The sequence below is a fragment of the Lontra canadensis genome, unplaced genomic scaffold (genome assembly GCF_010015895.1).
Source record: "Lontra canadensis isolate GAN:19392208 unplaced genomic scaffold, GSC_riverotter_1.0 scaffold130, whole genome shotgun sequence".
In the NCBI taxonomy this organism is placed as follows: domain Eukaryota; kingdom Metazoa; phylum Chordata; class Mammalia; order Carnivora; family Mustelidae; genus Lontra; species Lontra canadensis.
In genome coordinates this window covers 1,411,309-1,431,548 of record NW_022631124.1, presented here as the reverse complement: position 1 = coordinate 1,431,548, position 20,240 = coordinate 1,411,309, and the positions used below count along the sequence as shown (strand labels likewise).

The window sequence follows — 20,240 nt, the reverse complement described above, 5'->3', positions numbered from 1 at the left end:
GATATAAAATCAATGCACAGAAATCAGTTGCATTTCTTTACACCAACAACAAGACAGAAGAAAGAGAAATTAAGGCGTCAATCCCATTTACAATTGCACCCAAAGCATAAGATACCTATGAATAAATCTAACCAAAGAGCCAAAGAATCTGTCCTCAGAAAACTGTAGAGTACTCATGAAAGAAATTGAGGAAGACACAAAGAAATGAAAAAACATTCCATGCTCATGGATTGGAAGAACAAATATGTGAAAATGTCTATGTTATCTAGAGCAATCTACACATTTAATGCAATTCCTTTCAAAATACCGTCAACTTTTTTCAAAGAAATTGAACAAATAATCTTAAAATTTCTATAGAACCAGAAAAGACCCCTAATAGCTAGAGGAATGGTGAAAAAGAAAGCCAAAGTTGGTGGCATCACAATTCCGGACTTCAAGCTCTATTACAACGCTCTCATGATCAAGACAGTATGGTACTGGCACAAAAACAGACACATAGATCAATGGAACAGAATAGAGAGCCCAGAAATAGACCCTCAACTCTATGGTCAACTAATCTTCGACAAAGCAGGAAAGAATGTCCAATGGAAAAAAGATAGCCTCTTCAACAAATGGTGCTGGGAAAATTGGACAGCCACATGCAGAAAAATGAAATTGGACCACTTCCTTACACCACACATGAAAATAGATTCAAAATGGATGAAGGACCTCAATGTGAGAAAGGAATCCATCAAAATCCTTGAGGAGAACACAGGCAGCAACCTTTTTGACTTCATTCACAGCAACTTCTTCCCAGGAACATCACCAAAGGCAAGGGAAGAAAAGGCAAAAATGAACTATTGGGATTTCATCAAGATCAAAATCTTTTTCACAGCAAAGGAAACAGGCAACAAAACCAAAAGACAACGGACAGAATAGGAGAAGATATTTGCAAACAACATATCAGATAAAGGGCTAGAATCTAAAATCTATAAAGAGCTTAGCAAACTCATCACCCAAAGAACAAATAATCCAATCAAGAATCGGGCAGAGGACATGAACAGACATTTCTGCAAAGGACACAGCCAGATGGCCAACAGACACTTGAAAAAATGCTCCATATCACTCGGCATCAGAGAAATACAAATCAAAAGCACAATGAGATATCACCTCACATCAGTCAGAATGGCTAAAATTAACAAGTCAGGAAATGACAGATGCTGGTGAGGATGTGGAGAAAGGGGAACCCTCCTACACTGTTGGTGGGAATGCAAGCTGGTGCAGCCACTCTGGAAAACAGCATGGAGGTTCCTCAAAAAGCTGAAATAGAGATACCCTATGACCCAGCAATTGCACTACTGGGTATTTACCCTAAAGATACAAATGTAGGGACCCAAAGGGGTATGTGCACCCAAATGTTTATAGCAGCAATGTCCACAACAGCCAAATTATGGAAAGAACCTAGATGTCCATCAACAGATGAATGGATAAAGAAGATGTGGTATTTATATACAATTGAATACTATGCAGCCATTCAAAGAAATGAAATCTTGCCATTTGTAATGACCTGGATGGAACTAGAGAGTATTACCCTGAGCGAAATAAGCCAATCAGAGAAAGACAATTATCATTTCATTTCCCTGATATGAGGAATTTGAGAGGCAAAGTGGGAGCTTTGGAGGTAGGGAAGGAAAAAATGAAACAAGACAGGATCAGGAGGGAGACTGGCCATAGGGACTCTTGATCTGACAGAACAAGCTGGAGGTTGCCAGAGGAAGGGGGTGGGGAGAGGGTGGCTGGCTTGTGGATATCGGGAAGGGTGTGTGCTGTGATGAGTGCTGTGAAGTGTGTAGGCCTGAAAATTCACAGACTTGTGCCCCTAGTGCTAGTAATATATGTTAATTTTTTTTAAATTAGAAAAATATAAAATAAATAAGTAAATAAATAAATAGAAATCAATAGGTTGGGTAGAAAACAAATGTTTCTTCCTTATCTTAGCATTGTATAATGGGCTCTAAACAAATGAGTACCTGAGATTCATTTTTAGCTGACTACATACAGATTTGTTTCACTGATTAAATATGAAGAACACATCTATAGGTGATTTTCCTCCCTGAGGGGCTCAATGCATTTTACAGAACGGCATCCCAGGTAAGTCAGAACCAGAAGAGAAAATGCTTAGAGAAAACAGTACTAAAAAAAAAAAAAAAAAAAAGTCAGCCTCAGTTTCCCCACTTGTAAAAGAATATATGGGTTTACTGTCACAGCTGAATGGCAAAATAAACAGGAAGAAATATTTTCTATGAACAGTACTTAAGCGAAACAAATGCCCCAGACTCAGCAATGGTACCTTTAGGAAATATTTACTTTTTAGTTACTCCCCAAACTCAAATACTTCTCAACTGGGAGATTCACTGAGCCTCCTGATTTGACTGCTAACCAACAATGACTTCCTCCAAACAGAAGGAGTGTTTCCTGTGAAACAGCCCATCATGGATCAACAGTGAATGGGTCAGTGGGGGAGCTGTGAGTTTAAAAACTGAAAAGAAAATTGAAGATGGTATGAGCAAATGGATAAGAGCAAGCAGGTTTCTGATGCAGGAATTTTCTTATTTGGAGGAGTAATTTTATTTTTATTTATTTATTTGTTTGTTTGTCTGTTTGTTTTGGTTGTTGTGCTTTGTTTTGTTTAAGGAAAGGGATATAATGTGCCAGGACAGCCCAGGAATGTCTTACAAATTCGTAGACTCATAAATGACGTTAATAATCTGCTCCTATTTGATGTTCCTCTAAGCAATTAAACTAAAGGATGTCAAAATATTTTATTTACCATTACACTTCAAAAGAAATAAGCATCAATTGATAGCTTGATGTACATCAACTAGATTTCTGGTTTCTTCAGGAAGCAATAGATTAAGCCACTCAGGTACCACTTCATTCACTATCCCCAATCATAAATAATAAACTCCATCCACTTAAAATTTTACAACAGTGATTTGCATGTTTGCCTTCAGGTGGTAATTTTTCTACAAGCATCAAGTTAATTGTTACTTGACCACTCTTATTTAACTTCTCATTGAGATTTCTTTAATGTAGCCAACGTGTCAACTTTAGGTCATTCATGCAAAGAAACAAGAAGTATATAAAATACAAATACACAACAAGTGTATACAAATTATTTTTTTCCTTCACCATTGAAGTGCTTTAACACCATAATTTATTAATTACTACAATTTATTAAGCATCAGATTCCAGGCACTAAGGGAGACACTTTTAACTCGAGATCTCTGCTTCTTACAAGGAACCTTGAAGGTTGGTACTATTACATACCCTACACAGAAGAGAAAAACCAAGGTCCACAGTGGCCTTTCAGCTGATAAGGGGGTTACTTTTCCACTTGCACCCTTGCATTACTTCCTCCCCTTCTCCTCCCCTCCCCCAAGGCCACTGGACTCTATCCTGCCCCGCCCTCCCCCACTTTTTTAAACTTACTTTTAGCCTCACTATAATATTTCGCAGTAGTGGAATACAGTGGTCATTGTTGTTAAATCCTGTGACACATTATCCCTTCATGCAGTTCTGGACAATTCTAGGTGTCAGAAAACATTAGCAAAACTGGGGAAATACTGAGCACGCTTTTTAACCCATGCTTTTGATTGAGTACAATGCATATTGCCCAGTCAGTTTTAGTTGAACCTCCGTGATGTTTTAAATTTCTGCAAACCTTTTGAGAGTAGGAAAGAGATTTTATTCACCTTTACTTGTCTGCTGCTGAACCCGGAGTCCCCAGCACACAGTAGGCAGTCCATAGTACTGAATGAATTGGGTATCTAGGCAATCGTTTTATTCTTAAAAAGTCTTTATTAGGTAATTGAACGTTATACAAATTTTAAAATGGTATATTTAGTGAAGGCTTTGTGTCTTCAAAATGATACTAGCCCCTGAAGGGACCTGGGATTGAGAGGACAGCGGGTAACTTGTCCCACTGGGATGGATGGGCACCATGTGGTACTATCACCCACCTCAAGCTAGTTCTACTTGGGAGCTCCCCCACGCTCTCAGTCAGGGAGAGGACCCCCGGGAGGACAGGGTAGGGGAGCGGGGACCCAGCGCCACCCCACGCACTCGGAAAGACACGTTGAAGTTCAAAGGAGCGTGTTTATCAGCAAACAAAGGGCGGCGCGGTCTTGGGTCCTGGGACCAGCTGAGGCCGCCCGAGAAGGGCAAGAGGGCCGTGGTGACAAATGGACATTCCGCACGCGAGCAAAGGGACACCCGATCTGCGGCTCCCGGCGGCCCCACCCACCAGCTCCAGCTGCCGGGCCCCAAGTCGCCGCCCGCTCCCGCGGCGGATTCTCCCAGCGCCCAGAGGACAGCCTCGGGCGCCACCGTCCCGAGAACTTTCCCATCCTTCCGGGATAGGGGCTGGCGGTAGGGAAGGGCGGGTAGGTGGGGGCCTCTACGGAATTCCTTCCCCGGACTTGGTGGGCGGCCCTTCGCAAGTGGAAGGTGGCTGGTCTTCAAGTCCAACCCCAACCCTAGGGCGCCCCGGAGAAGCTCCGGGGAGCGAGGACAGGCGGCGGCGCGGGAGAAACAAAGGGAGCCTGTGGGCCGGGGAGGATGCTGCGCTCCCCTGCGCCCCACCCGGCTGGCTCGCGGGCGCTGCCTCCAGCGCAGGTAGCCCGGCCTGCGGCGCGGCGGGAGGGTGTGTTCAAGCGGGGAACACAAAGACTCACTTCCGCGGGGCCAGGCGCGCGGAATCCCCTGCCCGCCACTCACAGCCTGTTCACATTTCGCATCCCTGCTGCCCGCGGGACCGGCGTGTCCGCCGAACTCCCCGCGCGGTGCCGGTGCAGGTAACCCTGCTAGGGACTGGGGCTGGCTGCAGGCGGCGGCCGGGAAGAGGCATGCCTTTTTAGGCAACCGCGCCGCCCGCGCAGCCCCACGCAGCCCAAGTCTGCAGTCGCTCTCTGCCAGAGACAGGGTTCCGCGCGCAGTCGGGGAGCGCCCCGCGGTGCACCCCGACTGGCTGGCCGGGGGCGCGGGGAGCGGACTGTGCAACTTCCCAGTGCCCGGCGCCCGGCCGCTAGGTGAGCCCAGGTCGGGATGGGGGAGGACAGAGGCGCCGGCAATGGGAGGGGGACCCGAGGCGGGCGGAGGGGACGCGCGGAGCCCGGGGGCGGGGCGCGGCGCAAGCTCAGCTCGCGGGCCGGGAGCCACCGCCTAGCCGCGGGGCTCCGGGCCGCGGTCCCTCCAGTCGCCCGCGCCGCCGCCGCCGCCGCCGCGGCTGCCGGGAACAATGAGGCGCGCGGCGCGGGGCTGAGCGCAGCGCCGCGCCGGCCCCGAGACCAAGCCACCCGCCGCGCCTGCAGCTGCCGCCCGACGCGGAGCGGCTCTGGCCCCGTGGAGGTGATCCCACAGGCCTCCCGGGACGCGGGCGCCGGTCGTTCGGGGCCCCCGAGGTGGCGCGGGGAGGCTACTCCGCGGAGGCTACTCCGCGGAGGCTGCTCCGCGGAGGCGGGGGAGGCCACCAGCAGGAGGATCTCAGCCGCGCGCTCGGCGTCCGCAGACCCCAAGTTCCGCGGCGCGCATCGGGCGCCCCTGGCCGGGTCTACCGGCTCCCGGCTCCCGCTGGCGGCCGAGGGAGTATGGGAGCGCGTGGCGCGCGCGCCCGAGCGGCTGCCGGGGAATAAAATGTGACACGCGCGTCTTCGACTCTAGCGCCGCGCGGCCGGGGAGCGCCAAGCACCGCGGGGTCGGTCGCTGAGAGGCGCGGCGTCCGGAGAAGGTTGGTCCAGGAGAGCTTGGGATCGGACGGTAGGAATACGTCTGTCTCGGTGTCGCTGCAGGCTGCGCGCTGCCCTGTAGGGAGTTAGGCTCGGCGACCCGGAGCCAGACAGACCTTGGGAGGGGGAGGTTGAGTGTTTTGGGGGAGAAGCAAGACATTCTTCGAGAGGCTTGAGCTTTGGGGACGGGCGGACACAGCTGTGCTCCTGCGGTTCAGTCAATAAAACGGCGATCTTTTATTTTCTTTAATTTGGCTCTGGGAGGGAATCGAGATTTTTAATTGCCTTCCTCCTCCCCACCCCCATGCAAAACTGCACTTCTTAAAGCTTAAAGTGTGTTCTATCGATCTCTAGTTTGCTATAGCTATGTGTAGGGGCAGAAGGGATCCTTAGAATCCCAAATACCCGGGTGTTCATTCTAGGCACTCGTACGGGGAAAACTCTTGCTTTTAAGTTGTACTTTTCTCCGTGTGTAGAGAAGATATTTGATGCATTCTTTTGGGTAAGCAACGTTAACACCCATTTCTTTAGGATTTGACGGTGCCAGGGCACCGAGCGAAGTTAAACTTGTGGCTCGCAGCAAGTGATGCCTTCCAAAGAGAGCTGAATAGCTGTGTTTGGAGAAGCCCTGCTTTCCAGGAATTTAAATGAGACTTTTTTGTGGTTGCCTTCCAGGTCTCTCCTCCTAGTACCATATTTGTTTTGTCAGGCTGAACTTTCAAAGCTGTTTTATAATCCGAGAAGCACTTGGGGAGAAAAGTTATGCTTGGCTGGTTTTTTGTGAACTTATTTTTACAGGGTCATGCTGAAAATTTGACGAAAAGCAAACCATATTTGGTTGAAATCTTTGTTTTCTGTGCCTTTTGCGTTCTAACAGTGCAAGGGCTTTGCTGATCCTCTGCACCGGGCACTGGCTGCTTGGGTGAGGGTATTGTTGGAGCACTTGCAACAGATTTTGTGTTAAGCGCTTTGGGCATATTTAAAAAGCCTCATGCGTGTTACTCGATAATTACTTTTTTTTTTTAATTTTGCTCAATATATTTGCCATTTTGAGATAATTGTGACCAATGAAGAATTTCAAAAATTGAAGTGCTGTGTATGTGATCGTATTGTTGCAAACTTAGGGCTAACACTTCCTTTCAAAGAAAAAAATGATGTGTGGCCTTGAACTTATTTTTACCCATTTTCCTTCTCCCATTACTTTTCTGAAACTGGCAACCAGAATTTTTGCAGCACTCCAAGGCTTGCATTTCCTACTAAAGCTTGAGAAAAACTGTTGACAATGGTTAATAAGTATTATGATCAAAACAGAGAACAACCTAAAATAATAGGTGAATTGCCTTGAATTTTACAGTTACGTTAAAAGCAGGGGCACTCAGACATGTTGAAATCTTGATCCAGTTTTTATTGTGCTTGCTGTAAATTTAGTATTTTACCTTTTGGCTTGGTGCAGTTGGACCTTCTGGAATTTTAAGTGAATTCTCTTGGCAAAATTGTGAGGTGAGCCTCGGCTCTTGGTGGAATTCTGAGCCTCACAGTTTAGACAGAGGTAGAGACTGTTGGAGCGTGGTCAGAGCAAAGGCCAGCATTTGATGGGTTTCTTAGGTGGTGCAATCTATCTAGAAAGTAAAGATAATGAAATGAGGATATGCAGACTGGAGGGTTCAAGGCTGAGATAATTTAATGTTTAAAATAAGTGAATGGGGGCGCCTGGGTGTCACAGTGGGTTAAGTGTGTGCTTGACTTTGGCTCTGGTCATGATTCTCAGAGTCCTGGGATCGAGCTGCACTCACCGAGGAGTCTGCCTGTCTCTCTCTGTCTGCTCCTCTACCCACTCATGCTCTTTCTCAGCCTCTAAAATAAATAAATAAATCTTCAAATCATATATATGTATATACATATATATATATATATGTATATACATATATATATATGGACTTATTGGTCAGAGAAGGGCAATCAATCCACCACGCTCACTTTCTGGTGAGGACAGTTAAGAAAAGGAAGGGTTTATTTACTCTGGGGGTGAAGACTTAAGTTGGGGCTAAGGGAGGATTTGTGGTCAGCCAGCGAGATACAGGTTAAATTATGAAGGGGATGCTAAGAAAGCCCTGGAGGTACTTGCTTCCAGAGCTTTTTTCCTGAGGTTCTCCTCTTTCCAAGATGATTCAAGTATGTCTGTGACCTGTTGCTTATACTAACTGCAGTGGTATACTGTAGGTCCAGAATGTACCCAAGCGTTTGTTTGCCAAGGGCTCAAGTCTTTCCTAAAATGACAAACTCATCCTGAGCTTTCTGCGTCTACTGCTTAGATCAATTAAATGCTGAGTTCCTTTCCACAAACTTGGAAGTATTTGCCCTTTGAGAAACAGTTGATTTTCGATTTAATGCCTCTTTCCTAATACTTCTGAATAAAAATGTATTAGGCATCGATAATGGGGGTATTCTTTTAAATATTCACCCTCTCTTTATTTGTGATGTGTTTTTCCCCCTCTTGGATCTTCTCTTATATGATCTTAAATTTTGACTGATTAAGTTAAATAAAGTACTTCATCCAACTTGCTTAAATGTCTAAGCATAAAGTAGTACCCTCATGACAGGTGTATGTTAAGTTTTAAGTTTTTAAACATTGAAAGCTCTTCCAAAAAGAATTACGGGATGAAGTTCACCACTGAGTGTAAAAGAAATAATTACATAGAATCAGATGCTAATTTTGGAATCAGGAAAGTGCAGGTGTACATTTACATAGCAATTTTCAATGTTCTCAACAGGTGGAGGTCAAGGTCAAGATTGAATGTGCTGTGGAAGCTGACCAGCTACTGTTAGTGGATAAAGTCAGACTTTCAGTTTAATGTATCTGCATTTTTCTGAAAGCCTCCTTCCTACTTTTGAGAGATTTGTCTGTAAACATAATTAAGTATACAAGGCACAGACAGAAGTATCAGAGAAATATGGATTTGTTATGCCCCTTACCAAATCCCATCCTAATCTGCAATTCCAAGTCCAAACCCCTCCCCACACGCTGAATTGATGGGAAACAGTTGCAGTGCTTGGAACCCACCCCACCTGTGGGCGAAGTGGAGGCCATGCATTTCAAGGGTGTGAGGTGTGAACTGGACGTCATAAGGTCTTCCAGATAGCAGTGGTTTGGTCCAGCACTAGCATAGGTCCTAGACCTGCAGCCGCTGGGTAAAAGCCGGTTACCAGCAGTTGCCTTTCCACTGTCTTCACTTGGCCACTGGCAGGTTCCGGGTCATCCCACAGTGAGTGCCGAGTCACTTCTGATTTGGGGAGGAATTGCTCTCTGGATGGAAATGGTATCAGAGAAATGCACCCACACTCCCCCGGATTTCTCTGCCCAGAACTGCTCTTTGTCCCTTCTGGGTTCTGCTGCCCCCTGTGGTCTTCCCTAGGAAAGAATTCTGAATTCGAAGTAGACATGGGCTCTAACAAGGGGGTGTGTGGGTTGGTTTTGCAGTTCTTCCTCAGAGAGCGAAGAAACAGCAAGGAAATCTCTTGGCCAGTGCCCTCAAACCCAAGTCCTAGGGAGTGCTGTCCTTGCAGAGCAGGTCTTGGAAGCAAGTCTGAGCTGGACCGGCTTCCAAGGCTGGGAAATGAAGCCATACACAGATTAAATCCTCTCCAAGGTGGCTTCTCTTGCTGGGATTCCACGCAGTTGGAATTATATACTCTCGCATACTTAACAGCGAATTCCCATACTCAGAGGCGAATCGCTCTTTAGTTAACATGCTGGACATCCCTCCAAACACCATGTGGCCCGGAGAGAGACTAGTAACTCCAAGAATAATCACAGCGATTGCTCCAGACTGACTGTGGACCATACACTGCCTCTTGCTCTGCCCAGCTTATCATAGTACACCTAGCACCAACCCCGGGAAGTATGGTTATCCCCATTTTACAAGTGAGCACACTGAGCCTTAGAAAGATGAGGTACCTTCCTCAAGTGTCCCCTAGTAGGAGAGTGGTAGAGCTGGGTTTGGGACCTGGGTTTGTGTGTTCGGAAGTCTGTGCAGTGAAGATTGAGCTCAGACTCCATGGAGAAGCAGGCATGACTCCTCTGGTGGCCATTGTCTTGGAGCCTGAGAAGGGCTGTGACCGTGAGATTTCATGTCTCAGACCATGGCCGAGGTTGCTGGATGAGGAAGATTGTACAGGATGGAAGGGGATGGCAGGGGAACTCATCCGGCAAAGCCAGATTCAACAGAATCTGGAAGCAGAAAGGGGCACGAAATGCAACTTAAAAATGGCCCCCATAGGTGAGACTATCTGGGCATTCAGTATTAGAATGAAAATCGGGCTTGTATGAAGGGTGTCTTAGCAAGTGAAATTTCCAAGCAAAATGTTAAGCTAAGATTTGAGAAAATTATCCTTACACTCTGAGTTATCAGGTCAGTGAAGAGAGCAAAGCTCAGAAAGTAGTCTCTCGGGACATTTAGAAATACATTGGCTAAAGCATGAGACAATACTCTGTAAAGAAAAATCCTTCGATATCTTGATTAGAAGCTGCTGTTTTCGGAAGTTTATAATTCACACATTAAGTTCTACTCTAGGCTGTTCCTCGTATTTGAGCCTGAGAGGGAAATGCATTATTAAATTTAAAACAATTGGTTTTCCATGTTCAGATTATACAAATTTTTCAAGGAGAGGTTCTTGCGTGTTGGTAATTGTGGTTTCCAAAATGACTTAGCTTTCAATTAAATTGGGAAAAGGGTAAGTCTCTTAGATAATCTGAGAGCTTTCATTATTCAGAGATAAATTTGAGAAGTAGCTTCCTCGAAAGTGTAGTGATGACTTTTCTGAAAGATAAGTATGTTACTATGTGCTAAAAACCTGTGTTTGGGCCTCTGACCACAATCCAGTAGAAAAAGAGAGCTTATACTGGATTTGCTTCTTAAATGACAGAGTCAACCCAGTTAAGCTATAGAAATAGAAGTGTGTGATTGAATGGATGGATTTGGTTGTACTATGAGAAGAGGGATCTTGCTGTGTAAATTATATTTTAAAATTAGGAAAACTATATCCCCCATACAGAAAAGAGGTCTGTCCTTAAAAAGAACATGTACACACACACACACACACACACACACGTACATGTACGCACATACATGTGCAAATACAGAAGGAATACGTCCCTGCATTAATAAGGCTTGCCAGTCGTAATTAGGAGTGAGAACCTGAATTAAGATACTTATGCATTAATTGTTGGGATTTACAACCGTCGAATAACTTAGAGTGAGTGGCTTAGAGTCCTGACCTTCTGATGGAGAGAAGAACATTCTTTTTCCTGTATTCATATCTCTGAGAGAATCGCATGTTCCAAATTATCAGTGGCTTGATCGAAGGTTATCAAAACATGCAGGGTTTCAACTTTACTTTTGATTTATTATTAATAGGATAGATATAGGAAAACACAATTTATGTGTGTGTCTGTGTGTGTATCTGTAACACAACAACAGCATCTTCAAGGTACCTTTAGTGCCTTACAGAACTTTTTTTTAATTAAAAAATTTTTTAAGATTTTATTTATTTATTTGACAGAGAGAAAGAGATCACAAGTAGGCAGAGAGGTAGGCAGAGGGGGGCGGGGGAAGGAGGCTCCCCGCTATGCAGAGAGCCCGATGCGGGGCTCGATCTCAGGACCCTGGGATAACAACCTGAGCCAAAGGCAGAGGCTTAACCCACTGAGCCACCCAGGCACCCCACAGAATGTTTTTGACTGTTGACACTAACTCCCAAGGGAGGCCTCTCAGGCAGGGCAGCCAGGAGAACCCATGTGGAGCCCTATACATTAGTTAGCTATTTGATGGCCTGAAAGAAGTGGAGCCATGTTAGGGGTTTCAGGTGGACCTGAAGTTGGCCCAGTAGTGCATGTGACTTAGTCTCCCTCTGAGAGAACAGGTAACTAGTTGAAGTTACCCTGAATTGTAATGTCTTCAATCTTTTTAAACTTTAGGTAAAAATAATTAAGACAATAGCAAGCTCAAATGTTTGATTTGGAAAAAAAAAAATTGATACCCTCTGGTGCTCAAGATATTTTTGGGGAACAATTGATGAATAATGGGAAGCTGATCAGTGCGACATCATTACTTTATATTAGTATATGTGTATCCGTGTGTATGTAATATGTATGTAGGTATCTGATTTACATTTTTCAAAGGGCAGTTTTCTTCCTTGGAATCACAGTGTAGTTACAAACTATAGTCCTCTGCCCTATGTTCAAAATTCGTAGCTGGGAGAGTTGAACCAATTAAGTAATTGGCCCAACTAAATACTTGATACTTTATAATAACATTCAGAGAATGCCATTAAATAGATTGCTTCATTAACTATTTGAGGCAGGAGACTTTCAGAAACTGACTTGATAGTAGTAGGAAAACGTTTATAATGTGACTGGAAAATAATGGGAGTGCTTCCGTGACTTAAACCCAAACATGTCTCTACTGGCCACACACTGTAATTTTCACATAATTAAAACATATCATTAATGTATTATAATCATAACCCAGAAATACCCCACATATTGCTGTGTAATACATACACAGAAAGAGCAGAATTAATTTATTTAAATTGTATTTAAAAAATGTGCTTCATGAGGGGTAGTCAAAAAACTCCTGGAACAGGGAATCCTTGTTCCTAGTGGTATGTATAACCCAAGGATAACATGGAACTCTTGTGAGTATGATCAGATAGAGGATAGACAGGTTTTATGGGCAAAACTAAACTCTGCTGACCCCAGAGAGCGCCCAGTGGGTCCCTGCCTCTCAGTTGTCCAAATTAGATGTATCTTGAACTCACGATATTGTATTGGAAGTGAAAGGGGAGTTTATAATATACAAAGTTATCCTGCATTATGGCCCACATATTCGGTCTGGCAACTGCCGTATCCATGTAGAGCCTACCAGGAACCCTGATGCTTAGTGCATTGGTGCAGCTGGCAGCCAGGGGTGGGGGTTGCCCTCTGCCAAGTTCAACCTAGAAGGTGGCAGCCTGGTAGGAAGGCCATTTCTTAGAACCATTCCTTATTGAACTGAAAAACATCCATAGATCAATTAATTGGCTTTCCAGAGTACATATTTTCTATGAACACACATAGTCTTTTCTCTCAGGGAAAAAATTCAAGTTCTGCATGTGAGGAAAGGGAGACAGAGAATGGAATCATAGGAAAAAGGTCATGTACATTTTTGTTTGTTTGCTTTATAGTGTGCATTTTTTTGTTTTGTTTTGTTTTGTTTTTGTTTTCTTATGTTGTGGCTAGAAAACAAGGATTGATCATTGCAACTAGGTATTTAAACATTCCCCTTGTTTATTCTTTGTAGTTGCTAAGCAAATCTTTTTTTGAGATAAGGGGAAGTCCCTTGGACTGTTCACTTAGGTGTGTACTTCAAAATGCCGTTTCCTTCGCTTGGACCTGATGGTTTGTAGAGAGAGAAAAAGCAGTGACTGGGTCAAGGACACCATTGCTGGCATTGGTAGAATGGGAGATACATGTTCATGTTTTACTAAAAGAAGCTGATGCCATAGCATTTCTTCAACTTGGGGATCTTGGAGTGACATCATTGAACAAAACAAGTCCGGAGCGTATCCTTTTTTTTTTTTTTTTCCCAATTCATGGGATTACATTTGCTTTCATGTGACACTATTCTTGTCACCTACCCTCATGCTCACAAATCAGATTTCATCAACCTCAAATACAATGGAGGTAGAACAATGCCACTGAACCTCCTTCTAGGATCTCAAGAGGATACAGAGAAGCAAAATTAGCCATTCCCTTGCGAATCAAATAGGCCCTCAGAGATTTGGCTAAAACATCCAGGGTTGGAAGACACTAATCAGTAAGAACTGGCTCATGTCATGCTCATCTTGAAACCAGAAATGGATGGCATCAGATGGAATCTGGGAGGAGAAAAGAGATACATAGAAACCTGCCATTTCTACCCCCCACCCCATGCCACTTACTTACTCCTCCAGAGAGGTCTGTTCTCCTATCTTCTTCTTCATTTTCTAACCATGTCCTTGTGCGGCACGTGCTTCTTGTGTCTGTGCGATGTGGGAGGCAGCGTCGCTTCTCCAAGTTCAGTTTTACTCTGGCTTTTGGGCAACAACTTTACCTGTCTTGAGTTCTTCCGCTGTATTCTTAACCAGGGAATTGCTGCAAAGACAAGTAATTATTGAATCTTTAGCCAGTGTCAACTGTGCGCAGATCGTACGCGAAAACTTTGATGAGTTTTCATAAACCGAATACACCCACATAACCAGCTAGCTCAAGAATCAAATATTACCAGCATCCTGAAGCTTCCAAATTCTCCTTCTGGTCACTGTCTTGCGGAAGGTAATCACTATCCTGATTTCTCACAGGACAGATTAGTTTTGTGTCACCTGCTTATGTTCAATTTTAAAGAAAATAACATTTTAACAATTCAGTATATATATTTTTTAGGGTTAGAGCAGCGTTAACCAGCAAGGAAATACAGGGTGTGCTTTAAACTAGAGAAGTTTAATATTTGTTCCAGTCACTGAAACTTCCATGCTGCATAAAATGCATTTTGTTATTAACAACCAGTTGTTAATAACATTAGAGCTTAGTTTTGCCATTTGTTGGATACTATAGATCTTCCTTTCTGTTCGCTGCATGACAGGATCAGAAATAAATTTTAAACTGTATTAAAGGCTAGTAACCTTATGTTCTAAATCTCAAAGATACATTTTAATATATTTCAGTTTATTAGAAATAAAACTGAACATATGACAGTTCTATGGGGGAAAAAAACCTTCAAAATGAAACTTTCTTTACTAACTGAATTTAATTTCATTTGGCCACTCTCGGCCCCCGGCTTGTGAATTGGCATACTTCAGTACTGCAAGTGGACACCGAAAAATGGATAGCTCTATGAGATATTTTACATGATACAGCTAGACTTTCTTAGGAGATGTTTTTTAAGGAACTAGCTCAGAAAAATTCAGCAAGATATGGACGATTAAAGTCACATAGATTTCATAGAGTTTTTGTTTTCATAGAAATATTCTAAATCTCAATTTGGAGATAATAAAAAAAAAACCTGAAAAATCTTAGGGGTGCCTAGGTGGCTTGATCATTAGGCATCTACCTTTGGCTCAGGTCATGATTCTGGAGTCCCAGGATAGAGCCCAGCAGGCTCCCTGCTCAGCGGGGAGTCTGTTCTCCCTCTGCCCTTTACCCTGCTCCCATGTTCTCTCTCTCTCTCTCAAATGAATAAATAAAATCTTAAAAATAAAAAAATCTAAAAACTCAGTTCCAGGCTATCCCTTGCCTGGTCTGTACTTGGAGTGGGCACTGACCAACTTGGGGAGAGGTTTTCACTACACCAAGCAACTAATGTTCAAAGGGATATAAAGAAAAGGTAGAATGGTATCTCAAAGTTTACCAGAAAGGAAAAGAGTAAAAATTGGAAGTGATTTAAAAGCAAAAATGTTAACAGGCAGATTGTTTCATAATGATCCAATGTCCTCAGATTATATTGTATCAATTCAGGATTTGCCCAAAGCCAGAAAGATTGGCTTAAACCCAAAGCCAGATGCCGATGGAACCAGTGGAGAGAGAACAGGGTATTTTGGCCACCGAGCTCACAGGGCATAACGAGGCTCATGATTTGGTTTCTGTCTCCCAAAAAGGAAGCTGGATCTCTTACCTGCCTCTGAAAATGCAGCTTTTGTTCAGCACGCCCTTGGGCATTTGCTACTTAAGTGGCTCAGGACTTGGTGATTGTACTTCATGTGACTGTCCAGAGTCTCTCTCCTGACATTTACTGTTTCTGGAGGGCAAAGTGTTTTTTGGGCGTCAGCTTCTATTGTTTATCGTGTTCCCCACAGAAAAAAATGGAGGGACGCCCTGCCCAATTAGCTGAAGGAGCATTTTATAAGAGGAATTCATTTTACAGATGGCTCCATTCCCTCTTGCTCACCTCTTGAACCCCCACCCATTGTCCATATGGGCAGAGCCTTCTTTTCTAACCCTAACCTTGATCATGTGACTCCTCTCCTCTCCTTAGGTGCTCCAGCGCTGCCCCCCTAATCCAGTGTCCCCCCACCGCATTGCATAAAGGACACGGCCTGGAATTTTTAGAATATCATGTGCTTCTGGATTGAGCCCCCCTGTTTTGGTCTACGCTTTCCCACTACTAAGTTCTCTCTGACTGTTTTGGGCTGTGTCTAAGGATGGAACTGCTTCTTTCTCTTTCTCTTTCTCTTTCTCTTTCTCTTTCTCTTTCTGTCTCTGTCTCTGTCACACACGTGTATACACAAATGCACGGATGGTGCGTGGTGTCCTGGGCTAGAACACCATCTCTCCTTGTTGTACTTATTACCCCACATTATAATTAACCTTTCCTTTCTCTCTCCCCTGCTTAACTGTAATGTCCTTGCAGGCTGCCCTGTGGCGCTCTGACCCCAGTTCTTTAGCACATCTCAAGGTACTGAGCCCAGTAGGTGCGTGATCAATGTTTGCTGAATGAATGGAGCTATAAGTATTACTAGATTTAAAAGGATTACTGACTGCTCTTAGTAAACATGATTTCTAAAACTGAAGGGGAGAAACTGGGATCTTTTCTGCCTTTTTTTTTTTCAAGCTGAATCTCCATGTATGTAGCTCCCCCAATTCTAGCCATGCATTTATAAATAGGACATTCTAAAGACAAGGAACCATGGACCAGGTGGACTGTTCTGTACATGGATGATCTTTAGAGTTACTATTAATCACTCTGGAAAAAAAAAAATACGTTTACTTCCAATGTTAGGAAATGAGAGTTAAACCATTCAACCTTCTAATTTTTATGCCTCTTGTGAATCTCACAGAGAAAACTGGAAATTCACATTTCTTTTCATAAGTGTTACAAATGTGGTTGGGCATCTTTGTTCCCCTCTTTAACAAAGCATTCAGAAGTATGGGACACGGATAATTGGTAAGTGATTAGTAAATAAATTGGGTAGGAACTGCCTAGGGAGGTTTTATAAACACACTTTGTCTAGGATTCATAAATGTTGTATCAAATTCTAACAATTAGAACTACATACATTATCAGCACCTGGTGTGATAATAAAGGTTGGTCTGGAGCAAATGGGCTCAGCAGCATTTTGTTACTGTGCTACCTTATTTTCTGGCTGCCCATGAATCATCTACGAATAGGTATTAAAACTTGGAAAGGTACTGCTCAGCTATCCATTAGGAATTATAAACGCAATCCCTTCATCCTGAGATCAGCCCAGCCGAGTGCAAGTAGAAAGGTACGCACACTTTCAGCTGAAATTCTGGGGAGGACACTGTGCTGTGTTCTTCTTGTGTCTGTCACATGCGTGGCCCTGACCTTGTTCTGCTAGCTCTCCCTGTGGGAGGCAGGCCCAGGGCTGAGGAGTGCCTTCCCAGGACAGAGGGTCAGTGTGCGGCCGAGGTCATTAAAGTTTTATGTGGAATGTAGTGTATTTTCACAGTAGCTTCCCAGAGGCCTGTCCTCTTGAGTACCAAGCGCTGTGCATTTCTCTCCCCACTAAGTAAGGGAGTTTTGTTTTAAAGTTTGCAGTCTCCCAAAATGTTGAGTTAGAGCTAGGCATGCCTGGGATGAGTCATTTAATTAAAGGGACTCTTTCCCTGACTCTAAATCCATACTAGAAATAAAATTAAAGAAATGTTACCAGTGGTTGAAGTTAGGGACCTTTGGCAGTTCTCGGGGGTAGATAGAACATTGCAGGCATAATAACAAAAGCACAGAGAATTAAAAAAAAAAAAATGCCTGGACATTTGAATAAACTGTTTCCCTGCTCCATTTACATATGCTTAAGATACAAGGGACCACTTGGGAGTAAAGAAAGAAGAACCTAACTGTGGATTTCTTCTCACCCATGGAAATAGCTTTAAATCACTTTCATAGTCAAGTTAAGTGGATTTTAATGACTTCGTGTATGTTGGCCATTAGCAGTTGTTGGTGCTGCTGACTGTGGCAGTTCATTCTGGAGACCCCATCGCCACCCTTGGCTGTGGGTAAATCTCTGCATCATCTGCGCGGACTCACATCTGTCCCTGTGTTCACACACCAGACAAAGGAAGCTGGTCAAGTAAGAAAACTCGATCTCCTGGTAGATAGTCTGGTTTAGGTCCCAGAGCATCCGGGCACTGCTGTTATTTAAAGTAATATATTCAAATATCTGTTGAAATTATTTCATTTTTCCTTAATGACCTTAGATCTCTACACACCCCCAAGCCCTTTTAATTTTCCTTATGAGTCGTGTTATGCCAGCTTAATAAGGCTGCGATGCCAGCGGGTTTCCCTGCACTTTTTAATTATGTCGTTGTCCCAGACACGGTTTTCGCTAACCGGATGTGGTTAGAAAATTCTGTTACTGTGCTCTATTACTTCCTGGTGCCAGCCAGGAAGGCCTACCCCTGCCGAAAAACCAACCCACCAACTTTTGTTGAACCCTCATCATCACTGGATATTGGAACTCTTTTCAAATGGATCCCAGGTTTTTGGGGGAAGCGGTGAACATGGCCTGTGCCTTCAGTGATGAGTTTGGTGGCATTTTGCTTATTTATTGGTTTGGTTTTCTTTTTTTTTTTCTTTTCTTTTCTTTCTCCCCCCCCCCCCCCCCAGCTGCTTTAGACTCCTTGATAGGGTTTACTGTCTGGCAAGAAAGCCTCACAGTAAACACAGTTTTGTTGGCTTTCTAGAAATTGCCAGTTTTCATAATATGAATCTAATAAGAGGTGTTGCATTCACTATGCTTTCATTTCATGCAGATCTGAAGTAATTCAAAATTTCAACTTTTCAGGCTCTCTTAGGGAATTACTATTAAACATTCCATTTGCACACCAAAATAATGGTCTTTATTATTTTTTTAATTAATTTTTTTTTTTTGAAAGCCTTCTCCCAGGAAGGGAAGACTAGCATCCTGCAGGGGAATCTCATTAAGGCCTCCAGCTCTCTCTGCCAAGGGAAAGGTGGAGATGTGACCATGCAGTGATCAGGAGGATTCCTGGTCCGAGCAGTGGCTGAGTACAGGGATCCCCCGGGTGACTGCCACACAGACCTGGCTCTTCCCACGTTCCCCTCTGGCCATCTTGCGGATGGGTCCCTAGCAGTCCCCAGGGCTGCATCACATTATCTGCAGCAGGTGACATGGAACGTGACTGGACAAAGAGGTCAGCCCAATGAGGGCCTTCACAAGTAGCTGGGCCCTCTGTTCAGTCCTGCCATTACTCAGGAAGGTGTGAGGCACAGGTGTGAGGGGGAGCCGGGACCCCCACAGAGTTGGGAGAGGGGGCTTCAGCCCTGCATCCTTGCATGGCTGGACCCCTGCCTGGCTGGACTCCAAGGGCGGCCTCAGCGATCAGTTAATGAGAAGGGTTTAAAAGCAAACAAATCCTTTCTTCCTTCCCCAGGGTTCTTGAGTGTTCTGAAAGGGTCTGACTGACAGCTTTGAAGACCCCACTCCTGCCCAGAGAAGGGAGGCAGCGGGAGGGGCTTCTGCACGGTGTCACCTCTCAGCCTCTCCCCTCCCTAACCCAGGAAACAGGCAGGAAAAGGGTCCCTCCAAGCCCCCCTTCTCGGACAGGCTTCAAGGTTATCCTTGAGTTCAAAGGGCAACTGCTATTTGGGGGTTTCTGGAGGACAAGGTGAAGAAATGAGACGAAATATGTTTTCTGTCTGCAGAAGGAAATTAACAAAGTTGTCTTGGGTTGGTATTTCCTGGAATATGAGTAGAAGAGGTAGGCTCTGTACAGGAGGGGAGCTTCCAGAGATCTAGACTGTACTCTCCCTCCCTCAGGGGCCGCACCTGTCTGCCCAAGAGGAGCCTTTGCAGTCCCTGATGTCCCCTGAGGCACGACTCCCTCCTCCGGGTAGGCTCTGTACAGGAGGGGAGCTTCCAGAGATCCAAATTGTACTCTCCCTCCCTCAGGGGTCGCACCTGCCTGCCAAAGAGGAGCCTTTGCAGTCCCTGATGTCCCCTGAGGCAGGATTCCCTCCCCCGGGACTTTCTCAGCTGCTTCCGTCTCCTGCGTCTCCTGCGGTGGCTGTCATCATGGGCTTCTGGTTACCACCCACACACCTTCACACACACCCCCACCCCGAAAATTCTTAAATGCGGGGGTTTTTCTCACTTACCTTTGTGTCACAGGGGCTAGCCAGTTCCTTCTAGACAGGCGTTGTATAAACAAAGTTTCCGTCATGCTAGACACGGCCTTGTTGCCCTCTACCAATGGATCACCCACCATCCACTTTTTATCTCACTACAGACCCGGGACGGAATGTGACGGCGTTCCTTCCACGAACAATGTATTTAATGTTTTTTTTCTTTTGCACTCCCTAATTCATGCTTTTCAGCCATAATGAACACAAATGGGGACCGAAATTTATAGAAGAAAGGTACATTCTGAGGTTAGAAATTTCCTTCTTAAAAGCGGAAACTCGTTGGCTTATTCTGATTGTC

At 44.6% G+C, this 20,240-nt stretch overlaps 1 protein-coding gene across 4 annotated transcripts in view; it reads left to right on the top strand.

Annotated features, from left to right (window-relative positions):
• The first annotated feature begins 4,612 nt into the window (after nucleotides 1–4,612).
• The window catches only part of ST6GAL2 (ST6 beta-galactoside alpha-2,6-sialyltransferase 2), a 75,961-nt gene continuing 60,333 nt past the window's right edge, over nucleotides 4,613–20,240 (top strand). For 2 of the 4 annotated variants that reach the window (XM_032842422.1, XM_032842424.1), the window contains exon 1: nucleotides 5,620–5,767. The gene's annotated coding sequence lies outside the window, so the exon portion shown is untranslated. Of the gene's footprint in view, nucleotides 4,657–4,810; nucleotides 5,070–5,619; nucleotides 5,768–20,240 lie in introns of those variants that run through there. The other 2 variants (XM_032842425.1, XM_032842426.1) reach the window with 2 other exon arrangements.